This window comes from Lepidochelys kempii, chromosome 6 (assembly GCF_965140285.1).
Source record: "Lepidochelys kempii isolate rLepKem1 chromosome 6, rLepKem1.hap1, whole genome shotgun sequence".
Classification (NCBI taxonomy): Eukaryota; Metazoa; Chordata; order Testudines; family Cheloniidae; genus Lepidochelys; species Lepidochelys kempii.
Genome location: NC_136385.1, coordinates 64477148 through 64500993, shown reverse-complemented (window position 1 = coordinate 64500993; position 23846 = coordinate 64477148). Strand labels below are relative to the sequence as shown.

At 46.8% G+C, this 23846-nt stretch overlaps 2 protein-coding genes across 5 annotated transcripts in view; both read right to left on the bottom strand.

The window, feature by feature from the left end:
- Positions 1–23846, bottom strand: part of RAD51B (RAD51 paralog B) — a 713264-nt gene that overhangs the window by 623983 nt on the left and 65435 nt on the right. For 2 of the 3 annotated variants that reach the window (XM_078853308.1, XM_078853309.1), the window contains exon 2: positions 23784–23827. The exons of the other annotated variant lie outside the window; for it this stretch is intronic. The gene's annotated coding sequence lies outside the window, so the exon portion shown is untranslated. The remainder of the gene's footprint in view (positions 1–23783; positions 23828–23846) is intronic. 3 annotated transcript variants of the gene reach the window in all.
- TMEM229B (transmembrane protein 229B) overlaps positions 20742–23846 on the bottom strand; it is a 68723-nt gene continuing 65618 nt past the window's right edge. The window contains exons 4-5 of one of the 2 annotated variants that reach the window (XM_073348433.2): positions 23784–23827; positions 20742–20950 (exon numbers count right to left, since the gene is read on the bottom strand). The gene's annotated coding sequence lies outside the window, so the exon portion shown is untranslated. The remainder of the gene's footprint in view (positions 20951–23783; positions 23828–23846) is intronic. The other variant, XM_073348435.2, reaches the window with a different exon arrangement.

The window sequence follows — 23846 nt, the reverse complement described above, 5'->3', positions numbered from 1 at the left end:
TCCCTCTCCCCATAGAGCTAAAGCAGTGGCCCCTCCCTCCAGCGCCCAGCTGTTAGCTCCCAGTGAAAAGGCAGCAGCAAATGGTTGGGAGCTGCAGGGAGTGGCTGCTGAGAGTAAGGGGAGGGGGGGAATGTCCAAACCTTTAAATTGTGCCTCCCCACTCTCAGCAGGCACCAGTTGTCCCTGGCAGAAGCCCATAGCCCCACCACCATGCTACAGGGCAGAAGCCCCTAGTCTATGTGGATGTTATTTGGAGAACTTAAGGATGTGTTATTGAAGCAATGTTACTAGAGTGAGCTTGGCTGTTTTGACAGCTGGGGGGCTCTTTGAACTTTTCTTTCTGTATTAAAGAAGAATGAACCATTTTGTTAAGGAGATCCAAGCAAACGGATCAAGAGGCATGCCCCTGTTTACTTCCCAGATATCCCTATTTACAGCTTTCAAACACTGACATGTAACTGCGCATCTTCCTTCTTCCCTATACACTACTACATAGTTGATGTTACCTCTCCAAAAGATATTTATTAAACAAAAAAAGGAGTAAGAAGTGTTAAACATCCACATATTTCTAATGGTCAACAAAGCTTTCAAATGCCCTTTCAACCAAGCCTAGGAGTGACTCACTAACCTTTTCCAGGGGTTTCACACATTTGAATAGGGGCCCAGTTTGGGAGTCAGGAGACCTAGGTTCTAATACAGGGGTGGGCTACATCGGGCCCGTCAGACCATTTAATCTGGCCCTCAGCTCCAGCTGGGGAGCAGGGTCGGGAGTTTGCCGCACTCCAGCCAGGGAGCAAGGTCGGGGCCAGGGGCTTGCCCCACACCACGTGGCTCCCAGGAAGCAGCCAGCAATACCCCCCTTTGGCTCCTACGTAGTACGCGAAGGCATAGCCAGGCAGCTCTGCGCGCTGCCCCATCCGCAGGTGCCGCCCCTGCAGCTCCCGTTGGCCGCAGTTCCCTCAGAGCCAGAGCGGGGACATGCTTCTGGGAGCTACTTGCGGTAAGCACCGCCCGGAGCCTGCACTCCTGAGCGCCCCCCGCTCCCCAATCCCCTGCCACAGCCCTGATCTCTGAACCCCTCCTGCCCTCTGAACCCCTCAATCCCAGCCCAGAGCCCCCTCATCCCCAGCCCCACCCCAGACCTGCACATGCAGTCAGAGCCTTCAGCCCGCCCAGTACCCCAACAGCCTGCCCCATCCCTTATCCCCCTCCAAACCCCAAACACCTCGTCTCTGGCCACCGCAGAGCCCACACCCCTCCCCCGTACCCCTGCCCCAGCCTGATCTCCCCCCACCCTCCGAATGCCTTGGTCCCAGCCTGGAGCCCCTCCTGCACCCAAACCCCCCAGCCCCACCCCGGAGCCCTCACCCCCACACACACCACACCCCGGAGCCCCCTTCTGCACCCTGAACTCCTAATTTCTGGACCAAACCCAAAGCCAGCACCCCCAGCCAGAGCCCTCACCCCCTCCCGCACCCCTACCCCCAATTTCGTGAGCATTCATGGCCCGCCATACAATTTCCATACCCTGATGGGGCCCTCAGGCCAAAAAGTTTGCCTGTTCCTGTTCTAATGATTTAGTGGGTGTTGGTCCTGCTCTGAACAGGGGGTTGGACTAGATGACCTCCTGAGGTCCCTTCCAACCCTATGATTCTATGATAATATCAGCTGTGCCTGCTGTATGACCTTGGCCAAGTAACTTAATCTCTCCATGCCTATGTTTCCCTTCCCACCTTTTTTCCTGTCTATTTGAATGTGAACTCTTCAAGGCAGGGACTCTCTCTCACTATGTATATATACAGTGCCTGGCACAAGAGGGCCCTGATCTTGGCTGGGGCCTCTTGGTGCTATTATTGGAATTAGGGTGACCAGATGTCCCGATTTTATAGGGACAGTCCCAATATTTGGGGCTTTTTCTTATATAGGCGCCTATTACGCCCCACCCCCATCTCAATTTTTCACACTTGCTGTCCGGTCACCCTAACTGGAATACAAATAATAAAATGGTGATAATAAAGCTGAGAGTTACTTGCATGAACATCGAGTCTCACTGCACTCATTCAAGGAGCTTCCACTAAACTGAGGCTCCAGAGGAAGATTGTCACAAAGAAACAAAGTACAACAGCAACAACAAATGAGATTTTGAAGGAGCAAAGTGTTCTAATGTCAAGCAGATCAATTACCATCAAGAATTTAATAGTAATTAGCATGCCTAAGGGCAAACCAGTGGGGAATTAACCTGATGTGAATGGTGGAGGATAGAATACTTAACAGCTTTTGTCAGTGTAAATCCCTCATCATTTGGATGACTTTGCTGGGCTCCTGCTAGGTAAAGGACAGGACCCATTCAGCAAATTCCTGAACAGGAATCGGCACAACAGTTTCTCTTGGTAACCCAAGGCAGCCTGCCACATGTATCTTCAGCAAACAGTTTTACACAGTAGCAAAAAGTTTCAGATTATTCAGCCAGTTGAAAAACGAAGGTAAATCTCAGAGTCTCTATTCATTAGATCTCTCAAGATTATCTTCTACTTATTCATTATTTCTTTAGAGTTATACAGTGTGGGAGGAGAACACTTAAGCACATGCTCAGAAGACCCACAGTCCCTACCCCAGAGCTTACTAAGTGCCCAGTTCTGCAGCTCTGACTCCTGCTGCCTAGCACTTGTTCACGAGAGTACTCCCATTGCCTTTGCACGAACCAGTGCTATTCAGTTTATTCATGTCAATGCAGAAACAGACCTGGTGTAGGCAGACCAAAACCAGTTCAGTCACAAAATGCACAGGATGGATCATTCTCCCGTTTATTCTTGCTGTCTAGAAATAAGAAAAGGAGTACTTGTGGCACCTTAGAGACTAACCAATTTATTAGAGCATAGGCTTTCGTGAGCTACAGCTCACTTCATCAGATGCATGCATCTGATGAAGTGAGCTGTAGCTCACGAAAGCTTATGCTCTAATAAATTGGTTAGTCTCTAAGGTGCCACAAGTACTCCTTTTCTTTTTGCGAATACAGACTAACACTGCTGTTACTCTGAAACCTGTCTAGAAATAGACATCTCCAAAGAACTAGACTATTTGACTGATACCTAGCACATTTTTATGGAGGAGAAAATACATTCTCCTGTCCTGGGAAATCGTTACAGGCCAGATCAAGCTTTCCTGGGATAAAACCCACCAGAGGTTACCTACGAGAATGAAAAATTCCACAAAGGAATCCACTTTGTTCCATGAGGGAAGAGTAGTATTCTCCCTACAGCTATACTTCCTGAATGAGATGCAGATCTATTCCCAGTCCTGCACATCTCCACAGGAGGCCAGTAATGTGCAGGGAGGCTCTATACCTGCACCCCAGCTACAAGACCCTGAATCCCGCCTCCTCTGCCTAGCAGTACAGCTCCATCAGAGCCATGTCACCAGGGCTTCCGCTGGCTGCAATTGTCCCTGGGATACCATCTTTTTGGTTTCAGAGTAACAGCCGTGTTAGTCTGTATTCGCAAAAAGAAAAGGAATACTTGTGGCACCTTAGAGACTAACCAATTTATTTGAGCATGAGCTTTCGTGAGCTACAGCTCACTTCATCGGATGCATACCGTGGAAACTGCAGCAGACTTTATATACACACAGAGATCATAAAACAATACCTCCTCCCACCCCACTGTCCTGCTGGTAATAGCTTATCTAAAGTGATCATCAAGTTGGGCCATTTCCAGAACAAATCCAGGTTTTCTCACCCTCTACCCCCCCACACATAAACTCACTCTCCTGCTGGTAATAGCCCATCCAAAGTGACAACTCTCTACACAATGTGCATGATAATCAAGGTGGGCCATTTCCTGCACAAATCCAGGTTCTCTCACACCCTCACCCCCCTTTTTTTTGGAGGGGAGTGAGGGGGTGAGAGAACCTGGATTTGTGCAGGAAATGGCCCACCTTGATTATCATGCACATTGTGTAGAGAGTTGTCACTTTGGATGGGCTATTACCAACAGGAGAGTGAGTTTATGTGTGGGGGGGTGGAGGGTGAGAAAACCTGGATTTGTGCTGGAAATGGCCCAACTTGATAATCACTTTAGATAAGCTATTACCAGCAGGACAGTGGGGTGGGAGGAGGTATTGTTTTATGATCTCTGTGTGTATATAAAGTCTGCTGCAGTTTCCACGGTATGCATCTGATGAAGTGAGCTGTAGCTCACGAAAGCTCATGCTCAAATAAATTGGTTAGTCTCTAAGGTGCCACAAGTACTCCTTATCTTTTTGGTTCTGAGTTTGTACTGCACCTAGCACAATGGGGTCCTTGTCCAGGACTACAGCTCTTAGGCCCTGTGGTAGTACAAAAAATAAGTAATAGGGATGCCTCTCAAAGTGGGACCTAAAGAAACAGATTTTTCCGGATGGGGCAGTTCCCAAAATCCCTGCTTTCCACCCCAACGTGCAGAGGACTGGAAGTATGGGTTGTGCACTGTTTAGTGCATCACTATTAAGTTGCATCTTGCATCTCCCCCCAAAAATAAGTTTTGCATTTCTCATTAGTTATCTACTTTCTTAAAAAAGAACTTTTGTATCTCCTGCCCCTTTGCTAAAGCAAACCAGAACAGCTGCCGCTGCTAGACAAGAAGATGCACGTTGTACACACAGGGTGACCGACCAACTCACATGTTACAGCTTTGAAGGACTACTGATTAGAGGGAGAGTTGTGTTTACTCTTTGGCCAAAGCATAACAGGCTAAATAAGAGGCCTCAAGGATTATTCCACATTTAGCCTTTACTCTTCTAAGCAGATTGCCCTCCAAAAGCTTCTTCCTACTTCCTTTAGGTTTTTTTGATTAAAGGGACAGCAGCAGACCTTATTTATGTCTGCAGGCTTTTTATAGCTCTGTATTAAAGTCCTCTTAGATGAAGAGGCTGTAAACTGGTGGGATGACAGCACAATAATCACCAAGGATTTCTTGTGAGAGGGAGAAAATCTTTATAATCGTGCATTAAGAACAACCTACTTTATGTAAAAACAAATATAACAGAACCAGCCTAACTCTGTTCTCTCACAGATACTTCCCTCTTCTGCCTCCCCAGCATCCCTTCTTATAGCCCATCTCCTGATACCTGTACAAGGAATGGGGCAGGGGAAGCTGGAGTTAACCTCTTGTATACTGGAAAGCAAGCAGTGCCCATGCACCATGTCACAGAGCCTTTGTTCTCCTGGAGATGAAAAGTGGAGGGGGAAAGTCTGGCCAATAGAACTTGGACTTAAATGTTATTTCGTGCCCTTCTATAGCTTCTTCTGTCAAATAACCTCCAAGTGCTTTGCAAATATTAGTTAATTAAGCCGAGTAAATCCCCTGTGAGTTAGGCAGATATCATGGCCCCCATTTCACAGATGGGAAGACTGAGAGACACAGAGAAGTGAAGTGCCTTGCCCAAGGTCACACAGTCAGTAGCAGTGCTAGACATAAAATCCAGTGCTCCGGATTTTTTACGGGGGAGGTGTCCAGCCCTTAAATACTGGGAGGATTGCAGCTTAAATAGATATTTTGTGTGCTTCTGTCCTCCTCTCCTAACTAGTCCATGACAAAACTTGGAAGGAACGCTATGCACAGACAAAGATGGCTTCCGACTTATCTACACTGGGATTTAATTCGCAGCCTTTTGAGTTAATCTGCTTTGAGATTTGTACAATTCATTGTAGTGCACTGACTCTGCATTTATTGTGAACTCTGGAATTCTCTTTCAAAGGGAGCTAAGGGTTTGTCTACACAGCCCCATAATGCAGACCATGGGGGTGTGAGTTGCAGTGTGCACTAACATTTTGTGCTTTATCTGCCCCATGTAGATACTCCTAGTGTGGACTAAAAGATACCTAGTTTGCATTAATGTAGTCCTATTTGTGCCTTTTGCTCTTTCTGTGAAAATCTGCTCAAATTTAACCAAGTTGTGAGCTGCCAAAAATTCTCAATTCATACACGCTCAGTAGAAACGTGCTGGTGTGGCAGCTAACTTTCTCCAGTGGTTCCTTCTGCACTGAGCATGCTCCATCCCAGGGTCGCAGGGGCTGAGCAGGATTTTTTTTATATACTGGTACCTCCTGGCTGCTCTGGGCCACTTTGGCACAGGCCACAGGAACTGATAGTAGGGAGCCTGTCTTACATATGCTCTCAGTGCTACCCCAGCTGGGGCCCAGACAGCCAGGAGGAGGAAGGAGGCTGGATGGCATGCAGAGGAGCGAGAAGCTGGGCCTGGGGGGGTGGCAAGGGGACAAGGAGCCAGTAGGAAAAGGAGTGAGGTGGGGCATTGGGAAAAAGAGCCTGAGGAGGGTGTGGGACTGGGACATGGACCCAAGGGCAGACTGGAATTGAATATGGGACTAGGGGACTGGGACATGGAACCAGAGAGTGGGAAATGGAACAGATTAAAGGCTTCTACAAGGAAAGGCACTTTCAAGTCAACAGAGGATTTAGTCATTCTGCACAAATGATTTCCTGTATGTGGCTGTTCTGGCTGCTTCTTCCCACTGCAAGCATGGCTTCTGCAGGGGCAGTCCTGCCCTTGGCTGTGTTTGTCCCCCCATAGCCACACAAAAGCAGCTGCAGAAGGTCTCAGCTGCTTTCATTGGTAGTTGAGGGTATTCCCCTCCTCTCAGCTGGAACTTGGTACCAGACACTAGGGCCCCAGTTATCAAAACGGACCATTCTTTTGGGGTGCCTCCATTTGAGACGTTTTAAGCTTAATTCTTCAGAGGTGCTGAGCATGTCCAGCTGCCACTGACTTCAGAATTTTAGAAAATCAGGTTTTAAAATGTCCCCACCTGGGGATCCAAAAATTGAGGCACGCAAAATCAGTGGCAATTGTTGATGATTTGGGCCTGAAGTTATAATACAAATCACCAGGGCTGGGAGATGGAAGGAGGAGGGTGAGACTAGTTTATTTTTAACTCCTGAAACTGTTTTTTTTAAATGAGGAATATATGTTAAAATATAACAGCCTGATTTTCCACTTACATTGGTGTAGATCAGGAGAAAGTCCAGTGAAATAAATGGAGTTACACAGATGTACATCTGGTGTGAACTGACTCAAGCCTTTGGGGGCTTAGTAATATAGGAGATAAACACATTAATCTTTTATTTCAGCCATTTTTTCCCAAGTGGTCAGAGAGAAAAGAAACTGGGAGGGTAAATGAATGTCAACTGAAAAGAAAATCATAGACTTCCCAATTTCCCTTCGTAAACAAGGACTGGCTAGTAGAATATGCTGTAGGACAAGACAGAGGTGCATTGAAAGAGCTGTGGTCATGTTCCGAGGACTGAAAAATGGGTGGTACTTTGCAGTTCAGGACTCATATGTATCATCTGAGATGTGGAGGGAACAGAGACTGAAATAGTGTGGGGGCAGCGGTTTTCAAGTCAAGGCAAGGAATGGATTTTCCCTCTTGTACTACTGATCATTTTTGGCTTCTATTGCCTTATTTATAGAGACTTGGCACTTCCCAGATAGCAAGTGCCACAATCTCTCCATTAACCAGAACACTGATTTCCTACAAAGAATGAAAACCTCAAACTCTGTAGTATTTTGTGGGACCATTAGCTAAATAGTGCAGTATAAATACCACCAATCCAGTTAACATTTTATAAACCTAAACAATTTTTTCATCCTCCTTTTCCTGAATTGCTAGGAAAAACAGATTCATTTCTTTCAATTGTGAAATGACATAGCAGCCTTCCCCAAGCTGTTATCTATGTCCCTTTCGTAACTCACACATATTTTTCCCCCTTCCATTTTTGCTCCATAGCTCCCCCATCCTCCCAGCCCTGCTTCCCATGGGCCATTCTCATCAAGAAGAGCTGTGAAATCCTCCGCAAAGCACATCAGAGCTGCTTCAAAATCAGTAAGCAAGCAGGCGTGCTGTCTCTGAAGAGCAATTCTGGAGCCACTAAAGAGGCTGAGAGCCCTGTCATCAGCCCAGAGCGCCTGAGGAAGGCTGATGTTTGGTTCGCTTGGATGAAGCTTTTGGCTGGGGTTTGAGTTGTGTTGTGGATTAGCTGTGGATCTTAGTTGGATTGTTCTCCTAAATATCTGCCAAAAGTGCCTAGAGTAATGGACAGGCACATTTTAAGTATATTTTGTCATAAATCTAAATCTATAAATAACATAAATGTAACGTGCTTTAGTGAAAACAGGAGACATACTTGTGGTGGAGGTCAGCTTCTTCATCCTCCCATACAGGCGGTTCTCACTGTGAACCCACCCCTACTTGCCCCAGACTCCACCCAGTCTAACACTTTTCTTCTTCCTCCTATTTAAAAGAGAGAGAAAAATCTGGTGTTGCCACCACTCCTAGCCCCACTATTTTAGCTAAGGTACAACAAGGGCAACAGTAGTGATACCTTGTGTCTGAAGACCAATGGCACCAGTGACCAGGATATTATCAGATTGATTCTGAACAAACTTCTCCCCAGAGGTGGGCTCAAACTAAACTCCCAGCCCCAGCCATCCAAAATTTGAAGAAGTTCAGATCTGGATCCAAATTCTGCAGTTTGGACCTGTCTCGACTTCTGCAACATTGGGAGTTTTGCTTTTTTACCTAGCAGTAATTTAGAAATAAATGTTTGGTTCATGTCATCCCACCCATGATGTCTGGCAAACCTATGTGGAATACTGCAATGCTGCTACTAGCCAATAAGGGGGCAGGTGCCAGGATAGCACAGGTAGGACATCCAACCCTATATTCATTATTAATTTTACCCTCTTACAGTACATGGGGGATAGCGTGTCTGTAGCACAGGGCTGCTGTTGCACAGTGAAGGGGGAATGGGGTTATTTTAGGTATTTTTGTGGTCTTTTTTAGAGCTTTTTATATATAAGCCCTTACAGCCCCCCATAATGCTCACTAGGTTACCTAACCATATTTATTACATCCCTACATATTAACGCTTCCTGCCATTTACCTTTGATTGGTATTAAGTTGTGCACATGGAAAAGATGATGGGGCATTTTGTATGTGAGAGTCAGCTGCAGCGCATAGCTCCATAATGCTTGAAAACTGATCTCTGGATAGGGCTTTGCAGGCTTTGAGATGCACCTGCTGAAACCAGCTCTTTCTCTGGCTCAGTTTTCAGCACTCTGAATTAAATTCTGAAATCCTGCCTTAGTTTTTGCTTTGTGCTTATTCAGGCATAACTCTCAGTGAAGTCAAAAAGTTGGGACTGAATAGCCACTGAAGGCTAGGTTTTCGGTTGCCCTGCCCCATGTGTCATCAAGTACATTAGTGCAAAGTAGGTATGGATCATTATTACCTTTCCAATTTGGTAGCCTTTTAGGCCCACTTGCCATTGGTGTAAATGACTATATAAGGTGCAGGGCAATGGAGAATCTGGTCCTGAAGAATGCCAGAATTGCCAGAATTTGTCCTGCAATGTCTTTCAATAACAAGGCATTAGAAGCAAGATCATGTTATAGCATAGTCTCGACTTGATGCCTGGTTGGTTAACAGGTGTGATAGCCTGAAGGTGTTTTAAGGGCCTGAGCTGAGGATAGGAATACTGAGACTTTGTGGAACCAGAAGCTCATATCCCAGTGGGGTTTATTCAGCTTTTAATCCTTCATTATCTGAAACAGATAAATTGAATGTCATGCAGAGCTGGAGTTTTTTGAGAACATCTTAAAAACTGAGCTCCTTTCTGTGTGTGCATTAATGATCCCATGGCATTTCATGCAGTAGTAGAGGTTTGCTGCATTTCCTCTCCTGCCTGTATTGCGCAGTGTATTATATGCTGGCCAGGTGATGAGGACGTCTTCACCAGATATGTCTGCATTTCAATAGTAGAGTCGTACTACTGTACTGTACAAAAAGCACCTGCTCCTGCAAACCTCTGCTGGGGCAAGTACTTTTTACTCATGTGTATAGTCCCATTGGAATCCGGAGGGGGGGACTAAGGGGCTGTGTGCGTGAGTAAGAGCTGCTCATCTAAGTGAGGCTGTGCCCAAAGCTGGGGATGAAAGACACGACAGAAATGCAAGCTATTTGACTAATGCTTATGATTTGACTATAAAAGTCACCTGGCATTTGAGGTACAATTCCACTGAGCGATCAGAGGGGTTCACCTACCTCTCAGTATCAGAGAGTCAACTGCTGACCCCCCCTCAGGAATGCCCTGTGTTTTACAGATGTTCGCACTGTAACAGTATATCACCGTCCTCGGGAGCCATAGAGGCAGCCCAATGCTACCCCTCTGCTATGCTGGCCCTGTACGTATCATCTCCTAGGAGACCTACTGTACATGAAGAACTGTCATCTTTTGGCAGTGTATGCTGCATGTGCTGTGTTAAATCTGAATGGAGCTCAGCCATCAGAGCCCAAAATCATTCACTGCAGAATCCTATAATGAATCACTGGGGCTTTAAGGCAAAAATAACCCAATTTGAAAAGAGTTCTCACACACAAAACAGTATCTTTCTGTTGGACTAAGTAGGGTTCTTTTATCTAGTGCTCAGCATGGTGACCCAAGAGATTTCTGTAGTGCCCGGCCAACATCTCACCTCCTTGTGTGTCCTGTGAAAGTAATAGCACACAACAGATGGAAAATAGAGCTGAGTTTAGGGAAATCACTCTAACAACATTACACGCAAATCCTTCTGCCCATTGGGAGCTGCACAGTCTCTGGCCTGGTCTACACTACGAGTTTATGTCGGATTTAGCAGCGTTAAATCAAATTAATCCTGCACCCATCCACTCAACTAAGCCATTTTTTTCTACATAAAGGGCTCTTAAAACCAATTTCTGTACTCCTCCCCAATGAGATTAGCGCTGAAATCGACATCGCCATTTCGAATTAGGGTTAGTGTGGACACAATTCAAAGGTATTGGCCTCCGTAAGCTATCCCACAGTGCACCATTGTGACCGCTCTGGACAGCACTCTGTACTCTGATGCACTGGCCAGGTGTACAGGAAAAGCCCCGGGAACTTTTGAATCTCATTTCCTGTTTGGCCAGGCGAGCTCATCGGCACAGGTGACCATGCAGTCCCGGAATCGAAAAAGAGCTCCAGCATGGACCGAACGGGAGGTACTAGATCTGATCACTGTATGGGAAGAGGAATCCATGCTATCAGAACTACGTTCCAAAAGACAAAATGCCAAAACATTTCAAAAAAATCTCTGAGGCCATGAGGGACAGAGGCTACAGCAGGGATGCAACACAGTGCTGCGTGAAACTGAAGGAGCTCAGACAAGCATACCAGAAAACCAGAGAATCAAACGCACCCTCCAGGACAAAGCCCCAGACATGCCACTTCTATGCTGAGCTGCATGCAATTCTAGAGGGGGCCGCCACCACTACCCCACCCCAGTCCGTGGACTCTGATGATGGGGTACTCTCCGCCATGCCTCAGGATTTTGTGGATGGGGAAGATGAGGAGGAGGATGACGAGCTTGAGGAGAGCACACCGCACACTGTTCTCCCCGACAGCCAGGATCTTTTTATTACCCTGACTGAAACACCCTCCCAACCCAACAAAGCCGGAGAAGGGACCTCTGGTGAGTGTACCTTTTTAAATATAATACACGTTATAAAAGCAAGCGTTTTTAATGATTAAGTAGCCCTGAGGACTTGGGATGCATTCGTGGCCAGTACAGCTACTGGAAAAGTCTGTTAACGTGTCTGGGGATGGAGTGGAAATCTTCCAGGGACATCTCCATGAAGCTCTCCTGGAGGTACTCTAAAAGCCTTTGCAGAAGGTTTCTGGGGAGAGCAGCCTTATTCTGTCTTCCATGGTAGGACACTTTACCACGCCATGCTAGTAGCAAGTAATCTGGTATCATTGCATGACAAAGCCTGGCAGGGTATGGTCCTGGTGTTTGCTGGCATTCAAGCAACATCCATTCTTTATCTCTCTGTGTTATCCTCAGGAGAGTGATATCATTCATGGTAACCTGATTGAAATAGGGGAATTTAATTAAGGGGACGTTCCTACTTGCCTGTGGCTGAAAAGAAACCCTCCCCACAGTTAGCCACGTGGGGGTGGGCGGGGGATTGGTGCTGAGCTGTTCGTGTTTGGCTAGCAGGGATCTTCCCTGATACCAGCCACACGGTGCAGGGAGGGGTAAACAGATGATCCCAGAGAGTTGGATCTGGGGGGGTTAGTTTGGTTTTTGCTGCTGCACGTTAACAGGAAAACCTCAGCACTAAATGGCCAACTCAACGTGCTTTGCTTGGTATGGGAGAAGAGGGCGCTGCTATTATGAAGGTTGCAGAAGCCGAAAGACTGTGGCTTACCATGGCTGCCTGCAAGCCGAATTCTGTTGCCTGGCACTGCGTGTGTGATCTCTAACACCAAAGCCGCAGGCACTCAATATAAGATGCAAAATGCGACCTTGTACCAAAATCACATGTGCTGTGTAATGTGAATAGTGTTGTTCACCGTGAAAGAGTATAGCCATTGTTCTGTAAAATGTATCTTTTAAAATACTTCACTCCCTTTTTTTCCTCCAGCAGCTGCAAATGTTTCAAGCCTCCCTCCTCCGTCCCAAAGGCTATCTCAGGTAAGGCGGTGAAAAAAAACACACGCACGATGAAATGTTCTCTGAGCTCATGCAGTCGTCTGGCACTGACAGAGCTCAGCAGAATGTGTGGAGGGATACAATAGCAGAGTACAGCAAAGTGGCCGATGAACGTGAGGAGAGGTGGTGGCAGGAAGATCAGAGGAGGCATGAGGCAATGCTGGGGCTACTGTGGGATCAAATGGATATGCTCCAGTATCTGGTGGAGGTTCATGAACGGCAGCAGGATCACAGACTGCCACTGCAGCCCCTGTTTAACCGCCCTCCCTCCTCCCCAAGTTCCATAGCCTCCTTACCCAGACGCCCAAAAACACGGTGGGGGAGGCTCCGGGCACCCAACCACTCCACCCCAGTAGACAGCCCAAGCAACAGAAGGCTGTCATTCAAGAAGTTTTAAAGTGGCCTTTTCCTTCCCTCCTACCCTCCTCCCACATCCCACCCGGGCTACCTTGTGAGCTATCTCCCTATTTTTATAATCAATTAATAAAGAATACATGTTTTTTAAATGATAGTGACTTTATTTCCTTTGCAAGCAAGCTGTGATCGAAGGGGAGAGGACAGGTGGCTTACAGGGAATTTAGAGACAACCAAGGGGGTGGGTTTTCATCAAGGAGAAACAAACAGAAGTGTCACACAGTACCCTGGCCAGTCATGAAACTGGTTTTCAAAGCTTCTCTGATGCGCAGCGCTTCCTGCTGTGCTCTTCTAACCGTCCTGGTGTCTGGCTGCGCATATTCAGCAGCCAGGCGATTTGCCTCAACCTCCCACCCTGCCATAAATGTCACCCCCTTACTCTCACAGAGATTGTGGAGCACACAGCAAGCAGCAATAACAATGGGAATATTGGTTTCGCCGAGGTCTGAGTGAGTCAGTAAACTGCACCAGCGACCCTTTAAACGTCCAAATGCACACTCTACCACCATTCTGCACTTGCTCAGCCTATAGTTGAACAGCTCCTTACTACTGTCCAGGGTGCCTGTGTACGGCTTCATGAGCCAGGGCATTAAGGGGTAGGCTGGGTCCCCAAGGATAACTATAGGCATTTCAACATCCCCAACAGTTATTTTCTGGACTGGGAAGTAGCTTCCTGCAGCCATTTAAACAGACCAGAGTTCCTGAAGATGCAAGCATCATGAACCTTTCCCAGCCATCCCACGTTGATGTTGGTGAAACGTCTCTTGTGATCCACCAGTGCTTGCAGCACCACTGAAAAGTACCCCATGTGGTTTATGTACTGGCTGCCCTGGTGGTCCAGTCCCAAGATAGGGCTATGCGTTCCGTCTATAGCCGCACCACAGTTAGGGAATCCCATTGCAGCAAAGCCATCTAGTATGACCTGCACATTTCCCAGAGTTACTATCTTTGATAGCAGCAGCTCAATGATTGCGTTGGCTACTTGCATCACAGCAACCCCCACAGTAGATTTGCCCACTCCAAATTGATTACCGACTGACCGGTAGCTGTCTAGCGTTGAAAGCTTCCACAGGGCTATCGCCACTCGCTTGAGAACTGTGAGGGCTGCTCTCCTCTTGGTATTCTTGTGCTTCAGGGCAGGGGAAAGCAAGTCAGAAAGTTCCATAAAAGTGCCCTACACATGTGAAAATTTTGGAGCCAGTAGGAATCATCCAAACCCGCAACACTATGCGGTCCCACCACTCTGTGCTTGTTTCCCAGGCCCAGAATCGGCATTCCATGGCATGAGCCTGCCCCAGTAACACCATGATCTCCCAATTGCTGGGAACCACGGTTTTAGAGAAATCTGTGTTCATGTCCTCATCACCGAGCTGCTGTCGCCTCCTCGCCTGGTTTTTCAGGTGCTGGTTCTGCATAAACTGCATGATAATGCGCGAGGTGTTTACAATGGTCATAACTGCTGCGGAGAGCTGAACGGGCTCCATGTTTGCTGTACTATGGCGTCTGCTCAGGCAATCCAGGGAAAAGGGCATGAAACGATTGTCTGCCGTTGCTGTGACGGAGGGAGGGGCGACTGACAACATGGCTTACAGGGTTGGCTTACAGAGAATTAAAATCAACAAAGGGGGTGGCTTTGCATCAAGGAGAAACAGAATGGCCTCCTCAAGGATAGAACTCAAAACCCTGGGTTTAGCTGGCCGTTGATTTCACGGAGGGAGGGAGGAGAAAATGAATACAAAACAAATCTGGTCTATTTCTTGTTTTGATTCACTTCATCTATCTTTATACATCTTGCTGGCAGCAGACGGTGCAGTACGACTGCTGGCCATCGTCATCTCCTGGGTGCTCGGTGGAAGACGGTGCAATAGGACTGCTGGCAGGATTGAATCGCCATGAGACAAAACTTAAAAGGGAAATGACCTGGCTGAGTCATTCCCATGTTTGCCCAGGTGCCCCTGACCGACCTTACCAAGGTCGGCTAAAAGAGCACCCTGGAGTACGACGAGGATGGCTCCCAGTCATACTGTACTGTCTGCTGCCAAAAGGCAATGAGCTGCTGCTGTGTAGCAATGCAGTACTGCATCTGCCAGCACCCAGGAGATATATGGTGACGGTGAGCTGAGCGGGCTCCATGCTTGCCGTGGTATGGCGTCTGCACTTGTAACCCAGGAAAAAAGGCACGAAACAATTGTCTGCTGTTGCTTTCATGGAGGGAGGGAGGGAGGGAGGGAGGGGCCAGAACCACCCGCGACAATGTTTTTGCCCCATCAGGCATTGGGATTTCTACCCAGAATTCAAATGGGCGGTGGAGACTGCATGAACTGTGGGATAGCTACCCACAGTGCAACACTCTGGAAGTCGATGGTTGCCTCGGTACTGTGGACACACTCCGCCGACTAAATGCACTTAGAGCATTTGTGTGGGGACACACACAATCGACTGTATAAAAATGCTTTCTACAAAACCACTTTCTATAAATTTGACCTCATTTCGTAGTGTAGACATGGCCTCTCTGCTGTACTGGGGAAGTCACATAGCTGCAAAGAGGTCAAATGGAGCATAGCAAATTAATCAGTCTGACAAAAAAATGTCCGTTAACTTTGAGGTCACCGAAGAAGGGGGTGTCTTATGTATGTCCTTCTATTGCCTCAGTGCCCAAAATGTGGTATGCACTTTCCAAACACAGAGGAAGACAAAGTCCCTGCCCCGAAGACGGGGACAGACATAACGAAGAGGAAAAGAACACAATGTACCAAGGAGGAAAAAGGTACAACATACAAGCAGAGTGAGCCGGGGCAAGATAGGAACACGACTTCTCTGCTACATGTTTGTCTGTGTTGTTTTGGTTATTTGTATTTAATTTAAACACAGAAAATTCACCCCCACACAGTGTTCTTATATACCTTCACACTCATACCCCACTTCAGTTCCAGTATTCTTATTTCCCTCCCCTGTGACAATTGACTCCTTCACAATAAACAGATCACTCATAGGATAAATAAGTGAAATAGATCAGTTAATCAGCTGGTTTGTTGAAGCACCTGAATATGGAGTGGGTAGCTCCTGGTGGGTCACCTCAGGAAGGACATTCTATTTGTAAAGGGCAGCTAATAGCAAAACAGGCAAACAGAGGATGAGAATGTTGCAGAGGCCAGCTACAAATTGGTCAGAAGCCTTGTCGAGAGGAATTTTGGTTGAGTGAAGAGAAGATCAAGAATGGAATTGAAGCTATGAAAGTAAACTGCTTGTTCAGCGAGTTTGAAGGTTAAAGGAAATGGGGGGCTAATTGGCTGTACACAGCATAAGCCAAAATTAAGATTTAAAACTGCTTTATGGTCGAGGTGGGAAGCCAGAAGCTCACATGCAGCCTTTGCCAAAAACACAGTGCTGGAGCAATTTTACCTTCATGGTAGCGCCATGAGCCACACTGCCTTTGGCACCAGGAGTAACCACTGCTTTTGCTGAGAATGCCGTGATAGGATAATCACAGCCATTACTCAGAGCATGCTGCCAGGGACAGTGCTGTCTTCACCATTCATGAAGCTTCAAAGGCACCACTGTCTTTATCAAAAGTGCAATGCCAGGGCAGTGCTGCCTTCCCTGTGAGCTTAAGAACAACATTGTGTCACGCTACATCATTATGACTACCATGCTAGTTCCAGTCTCCCTTAGCTGAAGAACCAGACCAATATCCCGCTGTTAAATATCTCTGCAGCTAAAATATCTTGCTATCTGCTAATCCATGTACCCATCTGTCAGATGTAGATGAGTTTTGTTGTCTGTTTACAGTATTTGTTGCTGAATTCTCTTCTCTGCTTTCATGCTGAGTTGATTAAATTAGCAGAGAAGATTCTCCTTACGCTGTGACATTGGTAGAAGAGGCTAGATGGAAAGTGATAGAGATGTCTCATTACCGTGCAGGAAAATGCTGGACAAATTCTTTTGTTAATGGAACTGAGTTTGGATTTTTAGTTCTGGCACCAAGGGCTTTGAGAGACATTTTAGAGTCATAGAATTTAAGGACAGACAGGATAACTGGGAAAACTTTATTCTAGCCAATGAGGCTGAGGAAAAACTGGTTTTGCAGCTAGGTCATTGGTCCATGTTCTGTAGTAAGGCTGTTTCCCTACAGCTCAAGGAAGCTTGTTTTGCATGTTACTAGCATAATACCCCTGCTTCATTGATTAGCATGTCTGTTTCTGTAATGGGGATTCCTAAAGTCAGACAGATTGGGTCAGAAAAGACCACTTGGATCATCCAATCTGATGCCCCATACATTTTGCAGCAGTATCCCTACCATATTCCTGCTAGAGTCTTATCTACCCTGTTAAACTGAGTTCCCTGTGCTCATAGTAATTCCCTTGGAGGATCTCCCCATCTAGCACATTTAAGACACCAGCTGAAGTTGAGTAGCAATAGGACTTTGTGGAAAATACACTGTTGTATCCCTAGTGGGATAGTCAGTATAAAGACTCTATCCATATTCAAGCTCCCAAGAACAGTCCAACAAAAGGAATGAATCTGGGAATTCAGATTGGTCTGTTCTCCCTTAGGCGAGTGCACATAGTTCTCATTAACGATAGTATACATCCCCTAAGCTCATGAAGAGGGGAATGAAACCCATAGCAAAGACACTGGAAGATGCCCCTAAGCCAGCAGCATAGATTCCTCCTCCTTTAGAGATGAAGCAGAAAAGAATTATACATTTACCCCCGAGAGGAGCCTGAACCAAAGCCCCTGATGCAGACTCCATCCGTGTGTCCAAACCACATCTCTTTTTCCAAGGGTCTAACTGCATACGAGGAACCAAACACCCCAAATATGGAGATTTCAAACGCAGATATGAATAGCAGCTTTCCTCAATGCTAATGTGTTCAGATTCAGCTAGTTACAGACCCTCTTAAACTATGAACTGTCATCTTAATCTAGATCTACATGCTGGGCTTTGATTCAGGTTCTCTCCAGTTTGCACGTACAAAAATGGGCCTGCATATATGAGCCCTGCCCACTGTTAAACTCCTTTTTTGAGGGAAGAACTACCATACAGCAGATGTCTTCCTTCATTGCAGAGACTGCAGAGCACCCTTACCCTGTAGGCATATAGGCAGACTCAGCTGAAACTAATTATGGAGGACAAACAGATTCACAGAGGATAGAGGAAACTGCTTACATTCAGTTTTTCAGACACTCTAACGCAAACACAGGATGACAATTTCAAACTCAGGTGCCTAAACTTAGGCTCTTAAATAGGGTGTCTTGTGCCCTGATTTTCAGAAGTATGAGCACTTCCAAATCCCACTGAAGTCTGTGGAACCTGCAGCTGATCAGCAAGCAGCCCACTTTTATTTAGCTGCCTAAATAAGGATTTATATATCCAGCTTTAAATGCCTGTAGTCAGCCAGGGCTCAGCCATCATCTCTTGCCCCTGCATCCTCTCCAGAACCCCACTCTTGGGCAAGCTCACTCCTAGGGTCCTTTCTGACTCCAGTTACCTCCAGTCCCTGGTGCTGCTCCTCAAGTCCAGCTGTAGGGCATTGATGGAGAGCCCCTCTCAGGGCTAGAGTGTCTGTCTACCCTAAATGGCGGTTGGCGGGAAGGCCAGTTGCTGCCTAGAGCTAGCTCTACCAGCCTCTCCTCTTGTGTAAACTCCCCATTTTTTCTTTGGCCAGCTTCACCTTTGTAAGCTCCCCTTTTCTGGGCAGCGCATGCTCGGCAGGTGCACCTAATTGGCACCGCCTGAGTGAAGGGACACTGGTTAAGTTTGCTAGGGATGGGAGCATGTCCCATCACAGTGCCCATGATTGAAAACCAGGTTAATGAGGGTCTGGAAATGGACAGACTGCCAGTATGGCTGGTAGAGAAACAGACCAACAGCTCCTGCTTGCAGATTGTGAGTGATCCAGCAACAGAAGCTGTGACATATAGTGGGCTCAGTAACAGCAACAACATGAATTGATAGAGCAGATGGTCACCACAGTATATCCACTAACCTGGCTGGTTGCCCCAACTCAAAATCTTCACCTGAGAGTACTCCATTGAGGAAGATGAGGTGGGCTGGCAGACACAATGGGCACAGCTATCTTGTTTTGAATCAGACACAGCCCTGCTATAAATTCGCTGTCCCCTTTGTTTGCCAGTTTTGCCGACCAACAAATTATGTTGAGCTTGCTGCAAGTGTAGCCCTTTTCTGATGCAGAATCTGGATATCTATGTTTTCAGTTGTAAACTTTGATAACTATGCAGGGCCTTGGGCAACCTCCTATAGCTGATCCTGTTCCGGGAGCCTAGTGTGTCTAACACAGTATCAGAACCAGAAATGTACAGACAACCTCTAAAGCAGGCCCAGGAATTAGAGTAAGGAGGCTTTGCAGAGAAACAAGGAAGTTATATGCAGCAGTTACCATGTCCAAAAGTGGAAAGCACCCATTTAAATGCAGGGAAGGTCACTGTGAAGGTGGATATACAGAGCTCCTTCATAAAACAACAAAAACCTCATAGAGACACCTAGTATAGAAGACAAAGCTCTTCCTTCCACTCTCGCAGCAAGAACGTGTCTCTTGTCTACACAGCAAATTTACAGCACAGCAACTAGCTACACTCGGGGACTTTCACTGCACGGTAGCAACGTCCACTTGGTGACTTGGTATGCGGCAAACTGGTGTGTTGTAGATTCACACCCTGGCTTGTCATGCAGTAACTCAACGAGCAGACATCAAAATGTTCTGAGCCCCAGGTTTTATAAGTGCCATCTGCCCTACATAGTACACTAAATCCCAGCTGTTTTGTGCTTTTTGTATCCTAGCTGTCTTCACACTGCCACAATCTCCCTGCAGCAGCCTTTCTTTCTGGGATTACATTGGCCTACCCCTGGATTGAAGCTAGCCACATAGTATGTACAACTCTACTTGGTAATGAAGTGTCATAAACACTAGACTGTAAGATCTTTGGGGCAACAACTGTGTCTTTGTATGTGTCTGTACAGCACCTAGCTGGGGGCGGCAGGCAGAGGGCCATTGTCCCATCACTTTTAAAAGTGGGAAGGCTATGCCCTCCAGCTTATTACCTGCCTTAAAGGCAAGCAATGAGGTGGAAGAGTCAGAGAGGAGAAAGCAGGAGGCAGGGCCTCATGGGAAAAGGCGGAGCAAAGGCGGGGCTTTGGGGGAACAGGGGGGATGGGACTTCAGGCGCCAGTGGCCCCTCACTTCTAGGGAGCTTCCAGTGCTCATGTGCCTAACACAATGTGACCCTGATCGTAACTGGCGTCTTTGGGCACTACCATAATATAAAGATTAAATACAAATAAATGGAAATAGTTAATAGGACAGCAATTAAACATTACTGGGAAAATATAACAAAAGCTAATTCAGAATATGTAAGCTACAATGCAGTATTGTGGTTCAGAAAACAAACTATACCACACAGCGGATAGGAATACTAGGGAAATGCCAGTAAAAGTGAACTGTCAAGAACAGCTACTAATTGTACCATTGTTGTATCAAGAGACAAATGTCTTTCTGTGGGCAAGATTGGACTGGATTAAGAAGTTTAAATGTATACTGGTTAAGAGTTAATCAACATTCAGCAGGGGCCCAAGGGATTACAATGGTGGGCTCTTTAGAAACATTTAATTATAATGGTTGACCACATGAAGTTCTCACCCAGCCCTTATTCAAGCTAAGTCCCCACTGAAGTCTGAGGCCCAGATGCCCAGCTGGTGTAAATCAGCATAGTTTAATTGAAGTCAATCTGGCCCTGAGTGAGTACTTCAGAATTTTACCCAATAAGCAGTACTGGATAAATGAAAAACAATTGGCAGTATCTTGAATAGCCCTCACCCAGCCTTACCTGAGTCTTCAGATGGAAAAAGTTGAGAGATGAGTAGCAAATTGCTCCCAACTCAGCTCCATGTGTCCAAAGTCGGGTGGCCTTTCTCCCTCATCCCAGGACTTTCATGGGATGGAATTTGTCTGTTCTCCAAATCTAGAATCTTTTGGAGATGGGCAGAGATAAGCCCACTTTTCCAATGCTGAAAAGATCTTTGGGAGGCTTGGAGGGCCCCTGCTCCCACATGTGAGCAATACTCTCTATGCCTGAATTTCACTCACTGTTAAATGGGGATAATACTGACCTATATCACAGGGCTGACATGAGGTTTAATGTGTGAAAAGCACTGTGAGATCCCTTGAAATGGAAGATGCCACAAAAAGACTAAGTAGTATTATTACTCTAAACAAAACACCAGGGAAAGTCTGTTTCAGATTATGGTGGCTATGCTGGGAATGGGGTAGCCATTATGGAAAAGAGAGTCCACCCCAGGTGGTAACGGTAGGAGGGGAACATTCTGTTCCAGGGATTAGTTCCACTTCCCTCATTGGAGAATTGGGTGTAAAGTATATCCCTGTGTCTGGTAAATCCGATGACCCAGCTATCTGCAGGTTTTATGCAAATAATGCAATGTTGCAGTTTGCATATTTAATATGCATAGGACTCATCTGCATAAGTAGTCTTTTTAATGAACAAGTTGTTTTTATTTTCCACTCCTGCTCCCTCATGCAGTAACAGTTGCTCACCACCCCAACCATGATAGGCATGTTATAACATCTGTAAAAATAAATAACTTTACTAGATAGTTAGGTGTCTTTTAAGTCCTAATGAAACTGAAGCATAAATAAAAACTGAAGTCAAACATTTGGATTTATTGTTTAAAAATAGTATTGGCTGGCAGTCTGATGGAGTGTCTCCTATCAGAAATGCCAACAGCCACTAATGGAGGGGGAGCGAGGAGCCCAGACACCAGGGTGAGGGGATGAGACCTGTATTCCTTCAGCTAAACCAAGAAAAATGCCACATTAATGCCATTAATAATGTTAGACTCCAAACAAGCCCCAAGCAGGAGGAGCCAAGTTCCTTCAGTGGGAGACTCCATCACTAATGGGCTGTTTCAGACACACTTGTCCATCTCCTCTGACAGCTGGAATCATAGATGCCATCTCCAGCTAGAGTGACCAGACAGCATGTGTGAAAATTTGGGATAGGGCGTGGGGGGTAATAGGAGTCTATATAAGGAAAAGACCCAAAAATCGGGACTGTCCCTATAAAATCGGGACATCTGGTCACTCTATCTCCAGCCCCTGCTCTGCAATCACTGCTGGCTCTATTCCTGCTGTTCATCTCGCTACAGCCCCAGCTAACCCTGTGAAAGCCCTTCCCTGCTTCACACAGGAAATGAACAGCTCTGAGGTCTGACATGAGGTCAGGGTGAACGCTACCCCATCCACCTCTGGTCCTTAAGGTCTCAGCTAAGTTGCTCCATCCATAAACCAGAGCAACCTAGCTAAAACCATAAAGATGAGGGTTTGAGGATGGAGCATTTCACCCCCACTTCCTGTTTAAGCCTCCTTGTTTCCCCAGGTGGTTCAGACACTCACTGGGGAACTCATAGAACTAGGAGTCTCCCAGGGAAACAGGAGACTTAACAGATGTGAGATTCCCCTCCTTCTCTGAGACAATGCAAGTATTGGCATTTTAGAAGGGCTTTGCCCTTGCGGAAGGACAGGTAGCCTTTGCATTGCCATATTCATTGGGCACTCCACCAGAGAAGGACCACTTTCCATTTGCAGCAGGGGCTCCATAGGTCAGTAACTAATCAATGCATCCCCAGCTACCCTAGCTTTGGCCCTTCCAAAGCAGCATTGCCTACTTTGGGGGCTGTGCTAGCTGCCTGTGGGCTCCTGGTAGAGCAGGGACCGAGGGCATCTTGTGCCACTGTAATCCCTCTCCAACTGGATAGCCGTAAGACTCAGTGCCAGGAGGGCAGACTCTGGGTGAATTGAGCCCTAGGCAACTTAGAGAAAAGGGAAGCTAATCCCACTGATGTGCACATAACATGATGCTCCTGCATGGGTTGTTGACAGTGGGGGTTGAAGCAGAGAGCACTGGATCAAAAAGCATGAATCTGTACTGGCTGAGCTAAAACAGAATTATCCACCTCTGTGCCTGGCCCACCCTCTAGAACATGGGTGGTCAACCTGTGGCTCCGGAGCCGCATGCGGCTCTTCAGAAGTTAATATGCGGCTCCTTGTATGGGCACCGACTTCGGGGCTGGAGCTACAGGCGCCAACTTTCCAATGTGCCGGGGGGTGCTCACTGCTCAACCCCTGGGTCTGCCACAGGCCCTGCCCCCACTCCACCTCTTCCTGCCCCTGAGCCTGCCATGCCCTCACTCCTCAACCTCCCCCCCCCCGAGCCTCCTGCACACCACGAACCAGCTGATCAGGAGGCGCGGGGGGTGGAGAGCTGATGGGGGGGCTGCTGATGTATTATTGGGGCTATTTGGCAATGTACGTTGGTAAATTCTGGCTCCTTCTCAGGCTCAGGTTGGCCACCCCTGCTCCAGACAGTGATAGAATGCCACAATCTGCAAGTGTGGGTTACATAAAGATCGTGGAAAGCCCCTTCTCAATGGCTCCAGATCATGAAAAGCCCATTTTGGGGTAGTAAGAGACAGAAATGTAATTAGCTATTTGCTAAAAATTGAACTACGCTCTTAGAGTTCTCCTCAGCTCCGTGACCTTCCCCTGTAGGGTGAATGCTAAAGCCATTGGATGGAGGTGTGGCATTGCAGGACCAGCAGTTGACTTGGAAGGGAGTCCAGGAAAGCAGTGACACTTTCTGTTTTCAAAAGCAGGGATTGTAATGGTATCCTTCTATTGTACAGGTGAGGGGGAAAGGGGAAAAAAACGCATTTTGTTTGTTAATAGAAGATCCTGGTTAAAAGCCAGGAGGAATGGGAAGCAGAGAGCAGTGGTCTGTAAACTTACCTCTTGCATGGTATGTTGCATCAATTCAGAAAAGCCAGGACACGCTGAAACAAAAGGACATTT